We start from the raw sequence: 20,035 nt of genomic DNA, 5'->3' as shown, positions 1-20,035 counted from the left end.
TCCTTAATTCGATATTTGGGGCATTACAATTCTCCCCCTTTAAGAAAATTCATCTTCGAATTTAAAGAAGTACTTGAAACGAAGAGGTGTGGAAATTGCTTTCTCATATCCTCCCCTCTTTCCCAAGTATCTTCTTCTAATTTATGATTATTCTAAAGCACTTTAACCAATGGAATCCTTTTGTTACATAATTCCTTGGTTTCCTTATCCAAGATCCGCATTGGTTCCTCCTCATAAGTTAAATATGATCGAATCTCTATTTCTTCAAGAGTGATAACATGGGATGGATCGGATCTATACCTCTTAAGCATCGATACGTGAAAAACATTATGGATCTTGTTCATATCCAGAGGCAAAGCTAATTGATAAGCTATGGGTCCAACCCTTTTTAAGATCTCATAAGGTCCAATGAATCTCGGACTCAGCTTTCCTTTTCGCCTAAAACGTAATACCTTCTTCCAAGGCGATAATTTCAAAAATACTTTGTTTCCCCCCTAAAATTTGATTTCCTTTCTTTTCAAATTAGAAAAAGACTTCTGGTGATTAGAGGCTATCTTTAGATTTCTCTGTATAATTTTAACTTTTTCCTCCATTTCTTTCATCAGATCCGGGCCAACTAGGTCTCGATCTTTTAGTTCAACCCAATTTAATTTTGTTATGCACTTCCTCCCATATAAAGCTTTATATGGGGCCATCTTAATACTCGATTGGTAACTATTGTTATATGCAAATTCCGCTAAAGGAAAATAAATTTCCCATGATCCCATAAATTCAATCACGCATGCCCTTAGCATATCCTCTAGTATCTGAATAGCTCGCTCTAACTGCCCATCTGTCTACGGATGAAAAGTTTTACTAAAGTTCAATCGAGTACCCAATGCCTCATGTAAAGACTTCTAGAATATTGAAGTAAACATTGGGTCTCGATTAGACACTATCAATATCGGTACTCCATGCAGTCTAACTATCTCTTTTATATACAACTACGTATATTTATCTATCGAGTAGTCTACTTGAACTGGAATAAAATGAGACGTCTTGGTCAATCGGTCCACAATTACCCATATCAAATCCTTTTTACATGATGAAAAAGGTATCCCCGAAATAAAATCCATTGCAACACGTTCCCACTTCCACTCAGGAATGAGTATTGGTTGAAGTAATCCGAAAGGCACTTGATGTTCAGCTTTCACTTGCTGACATATCAAACATTTTGCAACTCCGTTATAGTTCTTTTTATACCAGGCCACCAATAATGACTCTTCAAGTCCTGATACATCTTATTTCTGACTGGGTGCATCGTCAAAAGATTATAATATGCCTCCCAAAGAATATCTTTCCTTAATTCATCATCCTCGGGAATGCAAAGTCTTCCATGGTAATATAAACATCCATTATCCCTTATTGTGAAATCTTTGGCCTCTTTTTTTTCGACTTGCGCCATTCTCATCAAGCATTTCTCATCTAGACCTTATAACTCTTTTACCCGATCAAAAAGCATTAGTTTTAACTTAATTCAGTAATCAAAGTACCATCTTCCCTTAAAGATATAGGTGCATCCAAAGCCCGTAAAGCTACAAAAGTCTTTCGACTAAGCACATCATCTACCACATTAGCCTTTCCGGGATGATAATCAATAATCAAATCATAATCTTTCAAAAGCTCAATCCATCTTCTCTGTCTAAAATTTAGTTGTTTCTGAGTCATTATGTATTTTAAATTCTTGTGATCCGTGTAAACATGGCAACACTCACCGTATATATAATGGGGCCAAATTTTCAAAGCAAACACTACAACTGCCAATTCTAAATCATGTTTTGGGTAATTCCTCTCATGATTCTTCAGTTTTCTTGAGGCATAAGCCATAACTTTCCCCTCTTGTATCAGCACACATCCCAATTCATTATGGGATACATCACTGAAAATGATATAATCCTCACATGACTCAGGTGGTACAAACACTGGAGCCTCTTTTACAATTCATTTTAGTAATTCGAAACTTTCTTGACATTTTTCCGTCCAAACAAAAGACACAGTTTTTTGTAACAACTTAGTTAGTGGTAAAGCTAACATTGAGAAGTTCTTCACAAACCTCCTATAATACCCAACAAGCCCCAAGAAACTTCGAACTTCATAAACATTCTTTGGGGATTACCAAACCACTATGGCTTGAATCTTTTTGGGATCTACTCTTATGCCTTCTGCAGATACTATATGACCAAGGAAAGCAATCTCAACTAAGCAAAATTCGCATTTGGATAGCTTCTCATACAACTTCTTTTCACGAAGTATCTGAAGAACAACTTGAAGATGATCATCATGTTCTTCCCTTGACTTGGAATATACCAAAATATCATCTATAAATACTACCATGAATTGATCCAACTACGGTTGGAATACTCAGTTCATTAAGTTCATAAATACTACAGGAGCATTAGTCAATCCAAATGGCATCACCACATATTCATAGTGTCCATACCGAGTCTGAAAAGTCATCTTGAAAATATCCATATTTTCGATCTTTAACTGATGGTACTCCGACCTTAGATCTATCTTATAAAACACTGATGCGCCTTTCAATTGACCAAATAGGTCATATATCCTCAGAAGAGGAAACTTGTTCTTTATCATTACTTTATTTAATTGACGATAGTCAATACATAATCGCATAGACTCGTCCTTCTTTTCAAAAATAGCATAGGTGCTCCCCAAGGAGAAACACTGGGTCTGATAAATCTTTTATCAAGTAGCTCTTGCAACTATGCTTTAAATTCCCTTAACTCCATTGGAGTCATTCGATACAGAGCCATATAAATAGGTTCAGTTCCCGGGTAAACCTCAATCTTGAATTCTACTTCACGATCTAGAGATAAACCTGGTAACTCTTCTAGAAAGACCTTTGGAAACTCCTTAACTATGGGAATATTGTGTAACCTAATTTTCAGCACTCGAGTATCTATCACATTAGGTAGAAAAGCTATGCATCCTTTTGACATCATTATCTTTGATGTCATGGCTGATATCACATTGGAGGGTGATTTCGTTTGTTGCCAATGACTACTATTTCGGAGCCTTCCGTATCATTTGAAAATGATTTCAAACTATTCCATGCCAAAATGATTTCAAACTCGTCAAAAGGCAACTTCATCAAGTTGGCCATAAAACACAACCCCTTGAATCTTAATCAGACATTTCCTACACACCCGTGTTACACTTGCACTATGACCCATAGGGTTTACCACTACCATTTCACTAAAAACTGGTTCTAAAGGAATTCCTATAGTTCTAACCAACTTTGTACTAATATAAGAGTGCGTAGAACCAGGGTTAACTAGAACAAAAATAGCCTCATCAAAAAGGTGAAATCTACTTGTTATGATCTCCGGATCATCCCAATCCTCACTTGTCTTTATGTTATAAATTCGGGCCACTCCCCGAGTCTTTTGTCTTTAGCTAGCCTCAGATTGACTGACTGATCTTGTTTTTCCTCTACTTCTACTAGGGACTGCTACTGATCTCTCAGATTGTACTGATCTATCCCCAGACATCTGCGGATAGTTTCGACCGGAATGACCCATTTCTTCACAAACACAAGAAATGCTAGAAAGCACTTTACATATTCCCCGGTGAAATCTGCCACAGGTCTGACATTGGTTATTCTTTCTCTATAAGCTCTACCTGAGCTAGTAGCAACAGATTGGGATTGTTTAGTTTTCTGTGAAGCTACAACAGAATCTAATCTCTCTGTATATCAAGAACCTTAATCATTGCCTCTCTTAGAAATGGTGTGAAGATGAAGACATTCCAATCCTTTTACCCTTCTGCATACTCTGTTCCACTGCTAGATTTTCCACACGAGCTCTTTCAATTGGCTTAGCTCTGTTAATAACTTCTTGTAGGCTAGGAAATTTTAAGGCCAACATCATCTCTTTCATCTTAGGCCTCAGAATCTCGATAAACCAATCTCGTCGAGCTTTATCATTAGGAATCACCTCGGTAGCATAACCGCTGAGCTTATTGTATTCAACCTCATACACATGAACCACTCAATCGCCTCGTTTCAAGTTAAGAAACGTAAACAGCATTGACCTCATAAACTGCTCCCCGATATACTTGTTCTTAAGCTCATCTTGGAAAATTTGACAATTCACTTATTCGGGCGATGCATACATCATCGTATTTGTCCACCACACCCGAGCTGATCCTCAGAGTAACGATACGGTTCCACCCAATTTTACATGATCGGAGTACTGTAGACTTTCCAACATATCATAACATCATTTAACCATAAATTTTCATCCATCGAACCTTCACCTTCTTCTCCCCTAAACTCAGGAGCTCCCAAACTTTTTAACTCCTTAGGGATTAACATTCGCGGTGCTGGAGGAGCAGGGGGAAGCGAAATAGGTTAGAACTTTGTCAAAATAGTGTCAAGAGCTTGCATAAAAGCTCCAAACTCTAGAACAGGCATACCCTGAGATGCCAGTGCGCTAGCATTCTCATACGGAATCGAATGTTCACTATTCTCTTCATAACTTTCACTACTCAATCCATCTCTACTCTCTCATCCAACCACTATTCTTGAATTCGTAGAATCCGACATCTAGTATAACATATATAAAGATAGTACTTAAGTTAGTAAAGAGAGACATCCATCATATTCTTTCTATACCATATCAGTAACCTTGATATCTTAGTGGTATATAAACTTTTTTTTACATCAAAATACACTAGATTTCGGCCGATAATCGACTAACCTGTAGCTTTGATACCAATAAATGTAACACCCATCCCTTGTATACCTTTCTGTACACGAGATACATATGTCACATCACTTTTTAAATAGTTCCTCATTCTTAAACCTGTAAAATTTTGTTTCTTTTTATAAAACATTTGTATACTAATAATAAAACATGCATTAAACTTAAATAGATAACAAAGAGAAATGTTCACACTTAATCATTTTACATTAGGTTAACTAAATTGCTTTTTAGAGCGTTTTTACTAAATCTATTACATGACAGCTAACTACATCAAAAATAGACATAAATGTCATACTGTTATTGACGAGGTGAAACTTGCTTGGTGATATCCAATAAATGTAACACCCATCTCCCGTATACCTTTCCGTACACAAGATACATATGTCACATCACTTTTAAAATAGTTCCTCATTCCTAAACCCATAAAATTTTGTTTCTTTTTATAAAACATTTTTAAACTAATAATAAAACATGCATTAAACTTAAATAGATAACAAAAAGAAATGTTCACAATTCATCATTTAACAATAGTTTAAATAAAATGCTTTTCAGAGCATTTTTACTAAATCTATTACATGTCAACTAACTACATCAAAAGTAAACATAAATGCAGTACTGTTACTGACGAGGTGACACTTGCTTGGTGATGTCCGATGATCTCCTTACTCCAATTCTATCAAAACCTACGTGTGAAATTGACACAAGTTAATTAATTTCTAAGTGAGGCATACTTAACCATAAGCAAACTTATAAACATAAGTATAGCATAACAATTCTAATATCGATTAACTCTTTTTGATTTATTATAAACCTTATGCATTTTCACCCTTAGTTCTAACATGGTATAATTTACCAGCTTCTTATTCATTTTCATTTATTAAGATTCACACGTAGTGCCTATACAGAAGTTCATCAACTCATGATGAATTACGTGGGTTACACATATCATGCATGTACGGTTATTCATCAACTAATGATGAATTCCATGGATTTGCACACATAGTGCATGTACAGGTATTCATCAACTCATGATGAATTCCGTGGATTTGCACACATAGTGTATGTATGGTTATTCATCAACTCATGATTAATTTTGTGGATTTACACACATAGTGCATGTATGGTTATTCATCAACTCGTGATGGATTCCGTGGATTTGCACACATAGTTCCTGTATGATTATTCATCAACTCATGATAAATTTCATGGATTTGCACACATAGTGCCTGTACGGTTATTCATCAACTCAGGATGACTTCCATGGATTTATACACATAGTGTCTGTTGTACACATAGTACTGATATACAATTGCAGCATATATTTTTAACAATATCGATTTATAACTCTTAATGTACATAATAAATGCACTCACCTGGCTGGCCTCACTATGTATCCAAAACACAAAGCTGATTACTCAGGTACTTTGCGTTTACCTTTCGTTTTGTTTGACTCGGGAGCTTGATTTCGATCTACTCAAGCATCCATTAAAGACACGAACAATATCAATTACAAGTATATTTCCTACCAATTATACTTAAATAATACTCAAAAGTACATATTACTAAATTTTATAAGAATCTCATCTTATCTTAACATTTATGGCTCAATAATATCGATACGCCTACTATGGTATCGATACTACTACTCTATGGTACTGATACTCTAATACGGTATTGATACCATTTTTGCATTCTGTTATCAATGGTATCGATACCTTCCTCACAGTATCGATACCCTCTTTCGATATCGATACTTCTTGAATACGTATCGATACTACTCAGCTGTTCTTCCCATTTTAAGCCTATAGTATCGATATTGTTCTATCAGTACCGATACTCATAACCAGATTTTATAGTTTTCAACCTGAGTATTACCCAAATTGGATCAAATTTACTTATGCTTACACCCAACAACCCTATTAAACTCTTCTTTACTTATCCATACTAACTTTCCTTTATTTAGCTTCTAAAAACATCTAAAATCTTCCAAGAACATTTAAGTCTAAGAATCACACCACTTTTTATAACATGTTCTTATTCCCATCCAATGTTTGTCATTTCCTATTTCCGTATTTGACAAGTCAAAAATACTAATAATCATCTGTAAAAACTCATATTCGAACATCACACTCTAAACACATTTTCTTCAATCTTAAATATCTCATCCGTCTATTAGTTTTGACCCAATTTAATCCTTCCTTAAGCTTCTATCATACTCAATGCTTCAAAAACCAACCAAAAACGAAATAATAAACTAGCAAATTGAGATTTCACCTTTAGCTATGGAGGAGGGCTATCCACGTAAAAGAAGAAGAAGAAAATAGTTGACTTAGTTAACTCACTTTTCCTCTTATTTATTTACTTTAATACCTTAATGACAATGAAATTTAAATTCATTTTATTCTAAATGACCAAAATGCCTTTTTAATCATCCCTTGTTACAATTTAGTCTAAACCACAAATCCAACTCATTTCTTATCTTTTATCATTTAATCACTTTAATCCTAAATTTTTAAATCTTTTTAATAAAGTCCTTAATTTGATATTTAGGGTATTAAAAAGGTTACTTATAGGGTATAGCTAGAATGTGATTTATGTCACTCCTTACTAACTTAACTATTATCCTTATGTATGTTATATTAGATGTTGGATTCTACGAATTCGAGAAGAGCGACTGGTCAAAACATTAGAGAAGGGTCAGGTAGCGAGAGTTATGAAGCTAATAATGAGCATCGGTCCCATTTAAAAATGCTAGTGTGCTTGTACATCAGAGTGTGTATGTGCCCGAGTTTGGAGCTTTTATGCAAGCTCTTGATGCCAATTTGACTCGGTTTCAACCTCTACCTCCCCCTGCTCCTCTAGCACCACGGATGTTAACCGTAAAGAGTTTAGAAGTTTGGGAGCTCCTGAGTTCTGTAGAGAAGAGGATGAAGGTCTGATAGATGCTGGTTTATGGCTAAATGATTTTATGGTGATGATGGAAAGTCTCCAATGCTTAGATTCTGAAAAACTAGGAAGAGTTGTATCTTTACATCGAGGATCAGCTCGAGTGTGGTGGTCAAATACTACAATGTACGAATCACCGGAATAAGTGACATGTCAATTCTTTCAAGATGAGTTTAAGAACAAGTACACAGGGGAGTAGTTTATGCGGTCAATGCTGCTAGAGTTTCTAATTTTGAAACAAGGCGATCGAGCAGTACATGATTATGAGGCGGAATACAATAAGCTTGTCGTTATGCTACTGAGGTAGTTCCCAATGATAAAGTCTGACGTATAATCGAGGGTTTGAGGCCAAAGTGATTAACTGAGCTAAGGCTATTGAAATAGCTCAAGAGGAGACTCTAGTAGTATAATAGTTTATGCATACAGGAAAAAGAGTTTGAATGTCTTCAACTTCCCATCATGCTAAGAGAGGCAAGGGCTCTAGTTCCTGATATACTGATAGAGATAATTATACTGCATCTTCTCGTAAAATAAAACAATCAAAATCTTTTTTTGTTAGCTCGAGCAGAGCATATGGAGAAAGAGCTAATCCATGTCAAACACGTGGTAAATTTCACCGGGGAGTGTGTAGATTGCTCTCTGGCGCTTGTTTTCATTGTGGAGAAACTAGTCACTATGCTTGAAATTGTCCACATAGATTAAGATATAGATCATTGCAAACTTAGAGATCAGTAGTAGCATCTAGTAGAAGCAGAGGAAGTGGAAAATTTTTTGGTTAATTTGAGTCAAACCAACAACAAGAGACTCGGGAAGAAGCCCAAATTTATAATATGAAGACTAATGAAGATCGGGATAACCCGAAGATTTTAACAGGTATATTCCATCTTTTTAATGAACCTGTATTTGTTTTGATTGAACCTGGTTCTACACATTCTTACATTAGCACAAAGTTGGTTAGAGCTAGAGGAATTCCTTTAGAACCAATTTTCAATGAGATGATAGTGGTAAAGCCTATGGGCCATAATGCGAGAGTAACTCAGGTATGTAAGAAATGCCCGATAAAGATTCAAGGGGTTGTGTTTCTGGCGAACTTGATGGAGTTTTCCTTTAATGAGTTTGAAAATATTTTTGGAATAGATTGGTTGTCTCCACATCATGGATGGGTTAATTTTTGCAAGAAGCGATTATTTTTTAAGGATGCGAAAGTCTCCGAAATGGTAGCGATTGGCGAAAAATCGAAATCACCATCCAATGCGATATCAGCCGTGACTGTAAGGAAAATGATGTCAAAAGGGTGTATAGCTTTCCTAGCTAACGTGATAGACACTCGAGTACCAGAAGTGAGATTAAACAATATCCCAATGGTTAAAGAGTTTCCAAAGGTTTTTCTAGATGAATTATCGGGTTTACCTCCAGATCGTGAGGTAGAATTCAGGATTGAAGTTTACCCGGGTACTGAACATGTTTCTATGGCTCCATATCGAATGGTTCCAACAGAGTTAATAGAATTAAAAGCCCAATTGTAAGAGCTAATTGATAAGGGATTTATCAGACTCATTATTTCTCATTGGGGAAAACGTGTGCTATTTGTGAAAAAGAATGAAGGGTCTATGCGGTTATGCATCGACTACCATCAGTTAAACAAAGTAACGATAAAGAATAAGTATCATCTTTCGAGGATTGATGATATATTCGATCAACTAGAATGTGCACCAGTGTTCTCTAAGATAGACCTGAGGTCGGGATACCACCAATTAAAGATCAAATAGGATGATATTTCAAAAACTGCTTTTCGGACTTGGTATAGACATTACAAATCTGTGGTGATACCATTTGGATTACCCAATGCTCTTGTCGTATTTACGGACTTGATGAATCGAGTCTTCAAACCTTACTTGGATCAATTCGTGGTGGCATTTATAAATGATATTTTTGTGTATTCCAAGTCAATAAAAGAACATGATACTCATATTTAGGTGGTTCTTCTGATATTTTGAGAAAAGAAATTGTATGTAAAATTATCCAAGTATTGGTTCGCTGAGGTTTTTTTCCTTGGTCATATAGTCTCTAAATAAGACATAAGAGTAGACCTCAAAAAGATTCAAGCTATAGTGGATTGGCAACCCTCAAGGAATGTGTTAAAAGTTTAGAGTTTCTTGGGTCTTACTGGTTATTATAGGCGGTTTGTGAAGAACTTTTCAATGTTGGCTTTGTCGTTAACTAAATTGTTGAAGAAAGGAATGCCTTTTGTTTGGTCAGATAAATGTCAATAAAGTTTGGAAATGTTAAAAAGGATTGTAACAGAGGTGCTAGTGCTTGTACAACCAAAGTCGGGTAAAGACTACATTATTTTTAGTGATGCATCCCATAATGGATTGGGATGTGTACTGATGAAAGATGGAAACGTTGTTGCTTATTCCTCAAGACAGCTGAAGAATCACGAGAAAAATTACCCGACCCATGATTTGGAATTGGCAGCTGCAGTGTTTACTTTGAAAATTTGGATTCATTATCTGTGCGACGAGCGGTGTCGTATTTATACAGATAGAAAGAGTTTAAAGTACTTGTTGACTCAAAAAGAACTGAACTTGAGGTAGAGAAGATGGATCGATCTTTTAAAAGATTATAACTTGATCATCGATTATCATCCCGAGAAGGCTAACATGGTAACGGGTGCACATAGCCAGAAAACATTTTCCACTATACGGGCTTTGGATGCGTGTATGTCTTTTAAGGAAGATGGTGCATTGATTGCTGAAATTATGTTAAAGCCGATGCTTTTGGTTTGGGTAAAAGAGCTGGAAGGTCAAGATGATAAATGCTTGGCAGGAATTGCGCAAGTAGAAAAAAAAAAGAGGCCAAAGACTTCGAAATGAGGACTGATGGATGTTTATATTATCGTTGAAGACTTTGTAATGATGAACTAAAGAAAAATATTCATTATGAGACATATTATAGTCCTTTGACTATGCATCCAGGCTGGAATAAAATGTATCAGGATATAAAGAGTCGTTATTGGTGGTCTGGCATGAAAAGAGTTGTATCAGAGTTTTTTGCGAGATGCCTGACATGTCAGCCAGTGAGAGTTGAACATCAAGTGCCTTTCGAATTGCTATAATCGATATCCATTCCTGAATGGAAGTGAGAATGAGTTAAAATGGACTTTGTTTTGGGGCTATATTTGTCACTAGATAAAAAGGTCTAAATATGGGTAATTGTAGATAGATGGACCAAAACCGCTCACTTTATTCCAGTTCAGGTAGATTACTCGATGGATAAATATGTGGAATTGTATGTTGAGGAGATAGTTCAGCTGCATGGAGTGCCCATATCGATAGTGTCTGATCGAGGCTCAAGGTTTACCTCAAGATTATGGAAGTCCTTGTACGAGGCCTTGGGTACTTGATTGAATTTCAGTACAACCTTTCATCTGCAGACAGATGGGCAGTCAGAATGAACTATTTAGGTATTAGAGGTTATGCTAAGGGCATGTGTGATTGAGTTTAAAGGATCATGGGAAAGGTATTTGCCTTTAGAGGAATTTGCCTTTAGAGGAATTTGCTTATAATAATAGTTACCAATCGAGAATTAAGATGTTCCCATGTGAAGCTTTGTATGGGAGGGAGTGCTTAACACCCTTAAATTGGTTTGAGCTAAAAGATCAAATCTTAGTTGGCCTGAATTTGAAGAAAGAAATGGAGGAGATGAAAATTATCCAAGATAATCTGAAAATAGCCTCGGATCGACATAAATCTTATGCTGATCTAAAAGGAAAGGATATTGAATATCACATGGGGGAGAAGGTATTTCTAAAGGTATCGCCTTGGAAGAAAGTATTGTGGTTTGGGCGCAATGGAAAGCTGAATCCAAGATTTATTGGACCTTATGAGATTTTGAAAAGGGTCGGACCCGTAGCTTATCAATAAGTTTTACCTTCTGATATGGACAAGATCCACAATGTCTTTCAAGTGTCGATGCTTAGAAGGTATCGATCATATCAATCCCATATTATCATACTAGAGGAAATAGAGATCTGACCAGATATGAGTTACGAGGAAGAACCAGTACGAATCTTGGCTAGAGAAAACAAAGAACTGCGTAACAAGCAGATTCCTCTAGTTAAAGTACTCTGGAAAAATCACAAAGTAGAAGAAGCTACTTGGAAAAGAGAAGAGGACATGAGGAAGAAGTTTCCACTCCTCTTCGTATCAGGTACTTCTTTAAAATTCGAGGACGAATTTTATTATGGTGGGGAGAATTGTAATACCCCAAATATCGAATCAATGACCATATTGAAAGGATTTAAAATTTTAGAGGATTAAATTGAATAAATGATGAATTATAAGAAATGATTTATTTAAGACCAATTAGTAAGAATGGGAGAATGAAAGGAAATGAATTTAAAATTCATTTTAAAATAGGGATTTAAGAGAGAAAAAGGGAAAAATTAAAAGCTAAGTTATTTTCTTCTTGTCCATGCTCTTCCCTGTTGTCCATGCTCTTCCCATAGCCAAGGTAAGTTTTCTTTGAGTTAGTTTATTCTTTAGTTTATGGACAAGTTTTGAAACCTTAAGTGATATAGAGGCTTAAGGAAAGTTCGTGGATGATTAATACTAAGGGATTAGTGATTTATTTGAGATTGAAGAAAATGGGTTTTTAAGTGATATGTTGAAATATGAATTTTTATTTAGGTTTACTAGTATATTTGACTTGTCAAAGAAGTGTGATTTAAAACATATTGGAAAAAGTAGTGTGATTCTTAGTTTAGAGTGTTCTTAAGAGAATTTGGATGTTATGGGAAGATTACTGAATGAAAGTTAGTTGGATTAAGTGATGTTAAGTTTCATGGTGTTGTTTGAGGTAAAAGTAATAGATTTAAATGAAATTTGGGTAAAAATCGAGCTGAAAAATGAAAATTTTGGGTAAAGGTATCGGTATTGGAAGAACAGTACCTATACTATAGGTTTAAAATTGGGGAAATAGGATGAATATTTTCGATACTGATGAAATTAGTATCGATATTGTTGGGGTATCGAAACTAAGAGGAATGTATCGATAGCATGGATTCCAGAATGTAGAAATGGTATCAATATCAAAATGGGGTATTGGTACCATAGTATAGAAGTATTGATTCTATGGTAGGGGTACCAATACTATCAAGTCTGGAAAATTAAGATAGGATGAATTTTAATAGAAATTGAATATAATACTACTTTTAAGTATTATTAAAAGTATAAATGGTAGAGAGTACTCTAACATTAGTATGGTATGTGTACTTAATGGATGCTTGTGTAGATTGTAACAAGCTCCCAAGTCAAGCAAGAAAAAGGAAAAGATAAAGTTGTCAAATAGTTGGACATCCTTAAAGCATATTAATGAGGCATACCAGGTGAGTGCAGTTATTATGTACATTAAGAGTTATGGTTAAATGCATATGTTGCATTGTTATATCAGTACTATGTGTACTATCGCCACTAAGTGTGCAACCCACAGAATTCATAATGTGTTTATGAACGACCCAATCGACACTAAGTGTGCAACTAACGGACTTCATAATGTCTTTATGAATAATCGTATCGACACTAAGTGCGCAACCCACAAAATTCTTAATGTGTTTATGAACGACCGTATCGACACTAAGTGTGCAACCCATGGAATTCATAATGTGTTTATGAATGAATGTATCGGCACTAAGTGTGCAACCCACGAACTTCATAATATGTTTATGAATGACCGTATCGGCACTACTTGTGCACCTTAAAGAAATTATAATGATTTGAAACCAATAAATGTGTATTTGATAGATATTATACAATGATGTATTGATTTCACCTCATTAGTGTTCTTGCATCACTAAGTAAATACTTATGTGTGTTTATTTCAAGCGTAGGTGTTAACAAAAAAGTAAGGAGTGCATCTGACATCGCAAATCCGAAATCGCCTCATCAGTAAATGTACAACAGATATTTCTATTTTTGATATTATTAGTCGGCATGTAATAGAATTATGATAATGCTCTAAAAATTATTTGACTTATAATGTTGTAAAAAGATAAAATGTTTGAACATTGAATTTTGTTTACATACTAAAGTCTAACGAACGTTTTATTATTATTAAATGAAAATGTTTTATAAAAAGAAACAAAATTTTACTGATTTTAAAAAGGAGGAAATACTTTAAGTGTGATATGACATTTGTGTCTCCTGTACAGAAACGTATACGTGAAATGGGCGTTACATAGGTAGTGGATGTAAACTTCATTGAGGGAGCTGAACCACTATAAATCATTGTGTCAAATTGTCTATACTTTTTTTCTCCTTACTCCCTAAACAAAATTTGCCAATTCACCCCTCTTGACATATTTTCGGTTGTCAATCAAGCTTTCATGAGTCCTAACAATTGGTATCAGAGTTTGACTTATTAGAAGACTTAACCACCTTAAGATGTTCCTTAAAGAAGCTCTCTCGATTTCCAACACAACCTACAAGAAGATGGCTTCGACCTCCGACTCTTACTATATTGAAGATTCTCAACTAGTCAACAAGCCACCAAATTTCAATGGAGAAAATTATCCCTATTCGAAGAATATGATGATGCTCTTCATTCAAGCCACCTATCTAGGAGCTTGGAACTCAATCATGAAGGGATACTCCATTCCAATCAATGAGATTGATAATTGGAGTGATGGAGTAAAGAAGAAGTTCCAACTCAATGCAAAGATTATACACATTCTCTTTTGTGCATTAGGCTCAGGCGAATATGGAAGAGTCTCATCTTGTTCCAATGCCAAGGAGATTTGGGACAAGCTCCAAGTCACTCATGAAGGAACCAATGAACTGAGAGAAACCAAAATCAGTCTTCTCAACCATAGCTATGAAAATTTCAAGATGAAATCGGATAAAGATATCAAAGCTATGACGGATAGATTTTCTGTGGTTGTTAACGGTCTCAAGGGATTCGGAGAAGTAATCCCAAATGAGAAGCTTGTGAGGAAGATGATCTACTCTCTTCCAAAGTCTCGACAATCAAAGAAGACGACGATTATAGAAGCCAAGAACCTAAAGTCACTTCTTGATGAGCTTATTGGTTCTCTTCTCACTCATGAGTTGATGGTAAAAGAAGAAAAAAATGATAAATAAAAGAACAAGAAGAATGAGGTAGGCACTACCTTCAAATCCACCAATGAGAGCACTCAAGATTCAAATAAGAAGGTGGATAAAGAAGATGATGATGATGAATATATGACCAAGCTCTTTAAAAGACTCAAGAGATTCACGACTTCTAAGGAAGTGAAGCATGAATCATGCAAAAAGAAGAGTCCCTCGGTGTGCTTCGAATGTCAAAGAATGGGGTACGTCAAGTATGATTGTCCCCTTCTAAGGAAATAGGGGTAAAGTAAAAAGAAGATATTTGTGGTAACTTGGAGTGATGAAGATGGAGTAGCCAACCTATGTCTTATATCCATAAATAAAGATTCAATGGTAACTTTGAGCTCTAGTAAATTAAATTTCAATTCGTTTGATGAGTTACAAGTTACTTATAATGAGTTGTATTTGGAATTTAAGACCATGAATTCCAAATATAATAAATAATTTCAAAATATAAAGTTGAAATTGATTTGATTTTAAAAGCCAAAGTTGATTTTGAAAAACAAAACGAAACTTTGAAAAATGATTTAGAAATTTAAAAAATAAAAATCAATGATTTAGAAAAAGAAAATTTTGATTTGAAAGTTAAGCTTGAAATCTTAACAAAATAAAAAATATTAATTTCTCAAAACAACTCATTATTTTTAAAAATGGAAATTTTTCACATTGCCATTTTCATGGTCACATAGAACATACTTATCCCATAAAGAAAAGAAAATCTTTTAAAATTAGATAAGTATGGGTTCCTAAGGGAACAAGGGGCATTGAAACTAGTGTTCAAGGATCCAAAGCAATTTGTATACCAAAATCAAAATAAATGTCTCTTGTAGGTGTGTGGGAGCAATGGTGATGAAAGTAAAGATATTGAGACATTCTAGCCACACTTGAAAAGGAATGGTTAACCTCTAAGCTTTATGCTTTTGATTTGATTAATTGGTTCCTCATTTAGCTGAAGCATGCATGAGTTTTGATTTTAAATGATTTTATGTTTTCTATCTCATGTATGTTGAAAAGTATTTTATGATGAACATTTTAATTTTTTAATGAGGGGGCTTTGATTTTTCAGATGATTTTTAAAGCCAACTTTACCACTTACTCTCCATCATTATTTTTGAACACTTAAAGATGAATTATTTTTTATATAACAAAAAATGAGAAAGTATGGGTTTGAAAAATTCAATTTCTCAATGTAAAAGGGGGAGCTTTAAATTTTTCCAAATATTTCTCTTTTTTCATAAAATATTTTATTAAGGGGGAGTTTTACAAAATACAATTTTTTCAAATGTTTTATTATATCAAAAAAGGGGAGATTGTTGAATCATGTTTTATCATATTTTTGATATAACAATTTAAGGTAAAATGCTTTTGGACTTGATTGAATCTATTCAAAGTTTCAGAAATAATTCAAAGTCCATTAAACAATGAATTTAGCAAAAACCGATTTCATGTGGTACAAATACCAAAGGTAAGAGAAGTATCGATACTATATGAACAATACAGATACTTTTCATGTGGTACAAATACCAAAGGTAAGAGAAGTATCGATACTCTCTATGTAGTATTGATACTACCAGCTTGCTCAATTTCAGAATGCATAATTGGTAAGAATACCCTAAGGGGTACCGATACTACTCTACATAGTAGTATCGATACCATAGGTATAGTATCAATATCGTCAGGCCCCAACGGCTAGTAATAACTAGTTGATTTAAAAATAACAAAGGTAGTACTGATACTCCATGTAGGAGTATTGATACCCTCTGTTCTGGGCAATTTCATTTTCTAGAGAAAAATATACCCAACAGCTCCAAAACACTTCCGACGGCAACAAACACATTTCAACATATGAATACAAGTTGAGGACACTTGAAGAGGGTTAGAACACCTATCTAAGAAATCAAACACAAGAGACAAGCTTTTCATTCTTATTTTCCTTTCTCTTGTAAAAAGTTGTGTTTTTAGTGAGCTAAATTTTTAAACACCCTACCTTTAAGAGGTTTTCTTGTTTACTTCTCTTTACGTTTCGTAAAAGAGGATTGATTCTATTTTATCCATTGAAAAACTAGGGAGTTGTAAAGGTTACTCTTGATCCTTGAAAACGAAAGAACAAATTAGTGGATTTGTTAGAAAATCCTAATTGTGGAGATCAGTTAGTGGATGTAAACTTCATTGAGGGAGTTAAACCACTATAAATCATTGTGTCAAATTGTCTATACTTTCTTTCTCCTTACTACTTAAACACAATTTCCCAATTCATCCCTCTTAACATATTTTCAGTTATTAGTCGAGCTTTCGCAAATCCTAACATGACTTCTTTGCGAGTCGTGCCTCCAAGCCTCTAAACTTTAATTTCCCAGACGAGGATTTGATATGAATTTCCACTGAATAATAAAGTGCAATGGGCAACGAATCCTTGAAGTTATATACTTTGATATAGCCTCTAACGTTTTGGGGAAAGGAATTGTGGTAGTGTTGATTTCCCCAGAAGAAATCTATTATCCATTCACAAGTAGATTAGAATTATTTAGCACCAACAACATGGTAGAATACGAAGCACGTATTATGGGGTTAAAAGAGGCCATCAAAAGAAAAGTCAAAACGCTTAAAGTATATGGAGATTCCTCATTAGTTGTGTATCAACTAAGGTGATAATGGGAGACAACGGACCCAAAAATAACTTAATATCAAAATTCAGTCCACAAACTATTGAAAGAATGTGAGGATGTTAAATTCAGATATCATCCTCGAGAGGACAATCAAATGGTCGATGTTTTGGCTACGTTGGCTGCGATGTTTAAGGCTAATAGGAAGCTGATAACTCCGTAAAAAGACTTAATTTATAGTCTTTTCACTAAGTTATTTCTCATCTAAACAAATTATGCATATCATTTTAGTTGAATTTAGTTGCATATAGATTTATATTAGCTTGTGGTGGATAAATTTTGCTTAGGCAAGATTTATTTGGTTTAACTGATGCTGCTGATGAGAAAGGGTTGTTTGGATTGTGTTTGTGCAGGAAACTTATAGGGGAAGGACATTTCATTCGTGACAACATAAATTTTCAAAGGCCAATGGAACAGATGAGAACCTGAGGAGCAGATTTATCTCGCCGAGGCAAGGTTTATCTGAGGAAGTCTGAAGCAGGTGTGACGAAACCGCCTATGTCACAAGCCAGCTGGATGACCTACTTCACGTGCAAGAAAGCCGTAATTATTCTGATAGCCACCTTTCTTTTTTAAGTCTGGGCATTTATTTGACAACGGTTATTTAAGGAAACTCCAAAAAGCATGCAAAGCCCTAGGAGATTTTTCCTTATAAATAACCAGTCGTAGCCGCCAAAGAGAAGAAGGAAAAGAAGAAGATAGAAGAACTTTACCCAAGGTGTGAGCAAGCAACTGCAGTGCTTCTTGAGCAAGCAACTGCAGTGCTTCTTCATCGTCTACCCACCGACCTTCCTTGGTGTCCTCCATAACCATACGTTAGCAGAGTGGTGATCAGGCCTCGAGAGAGGGTGATCACCAAGGTAGGCATAGTGCTGATCAGAATCTTCGTGACAGAGCCCCCTGGTTTTGGGAGTCATTCTTTCTTTGTTTAACACTTTATCTATTTGGGGTTGTACTAAACGTTGAATTTTGGATGATCTTTGATAGCACCATGAATGTCTTACTTGGTGTTAAACTTTGTGTTGCCTTAAAAATATTTTTATGTTTTATGAATGATGAATTATGTTTTGCTTATGACTGTTTTGTTTACGATTTAAATATTTTTCCTTAACACTGTAAGAGCCTTAAGAGATCGCCTAGGGTTTGGGTAAAACATGTCTTGGCATTGTAAGAGCATCGAGAGATAGCCTTTTGTCTAGATAGTGATTTTTATATTCGAGAGAATTAAGATAGATCGACATAAGCAATAGAATGAATCCGGGATGGTGAAGTTCAAACTTGTCTACCTTAGAGATAAGGAGTGGTTTCAATCGACTAAAAGGGATAGACGCTAGAGTAGGATAGACAATGCCTATAGTTTACGCTAAGAGGTATTGCTACAACAACGGATTGTAGTTAACGCTGAGGAGTATTGCCATAGCAACCGTCTAAGAATACCTAGTAATCCTGTCGGGCAGCTTGAGCAAGTGACAATAATTCATTCTAGACTCAGAAATAATTGTTGACAATGTAAGGGTTTAGCATCAGTGCTCTGTGATATGTCTGAATATGTGAGGTTGTTTGCATTCGATTTAAATCAACACTTACCTTGTTTTATTTACTTTAGCATTCTGCATATTTATTTTGTCTTGACCAAACTTTTCTGCACTCATTAAATCATATATTTCTTTTATTAATATCATTTCTTAAGTTGACAACTTAGTAGGACTTAGTTTGTGACATTTGTTCTAGTTGTGATGAAAATATATTTATGGACCAATCCCTGTGGAGACGATACCCACTTATCCTCTATTACTTGCACAAATTTTCTTGCCTTAACATATACATTTACAAGCGATCAAGTTTTTGGTGCCATTACCGAGGATTGGCAACCGACGAAATTTTTTTAGCCATAACAAGTTATCTCTGTCACATTTTATTTATTTAGTCTAACGTAGTTTACTATTTTCTTTAGTAGGTTTTTATTATTCCATGACCCTGAGATCTTCTGGTATGTCTTTGGAACCATTCGACCCTGAAGTTGAGCAATCACTTAGACAAAGGTTGCGCGCCCAAAGAACCAGAGAACAATCAAATCAACTCCAAATGTAACACAACACGGGAGATTTAGGAACTTATGCAGCTATCAATCTTCAAGTTGCATGGCCAAGAGAAAAACGAGATCATTTGAGCCCGATTGTTGATGATCTCAATCCAGGCATAGTGGCACCTAAGATACAAGCCACTCACTTTAAACTCAAACTGGTGGTGTTTAACATGCTAATCTCTATCAAACAATTTGGTGGTTCACCCAATAAGGATGCTAGATAGCATGTTTGTACTTTCCTTGAAGTATGCGACTCGTTTCGGCAACAAGGAGTACATGAAGATGTGTTAAAACTGAAAATTTTCCCTTATTCCCTACGCGATAGAGCAAGAGCCTGGTTCAGCGGAGTTCCTTCCGGCTCAATGGAGTCATGGGCAGATTTATGCAAGAGTTTCCTACTGCGATATAATCCTCTCAATATGAATACAC

Source organism: Hibiscus syriacus, unplaced genomic scaffold (assembly GCF_006381635.1).
Source record: "Hibiscus syriacus cultivar Baekdansim isolate YM2019G1 unplaced genomic scaffold, ASM638163v2 tig00016212_pilon, whole genome shotgun sequence".
NCBI classification, from domain to species: domain Eukaryota; kingdom Viridiplantae; phylum Streptophyta; class Magnoliopsida; order Malvales; family Malvaceae; genus Hibiscus; species Hibiscus syriacus.
Note: the sequence above shows the minus strand (reverse complement) of the source record.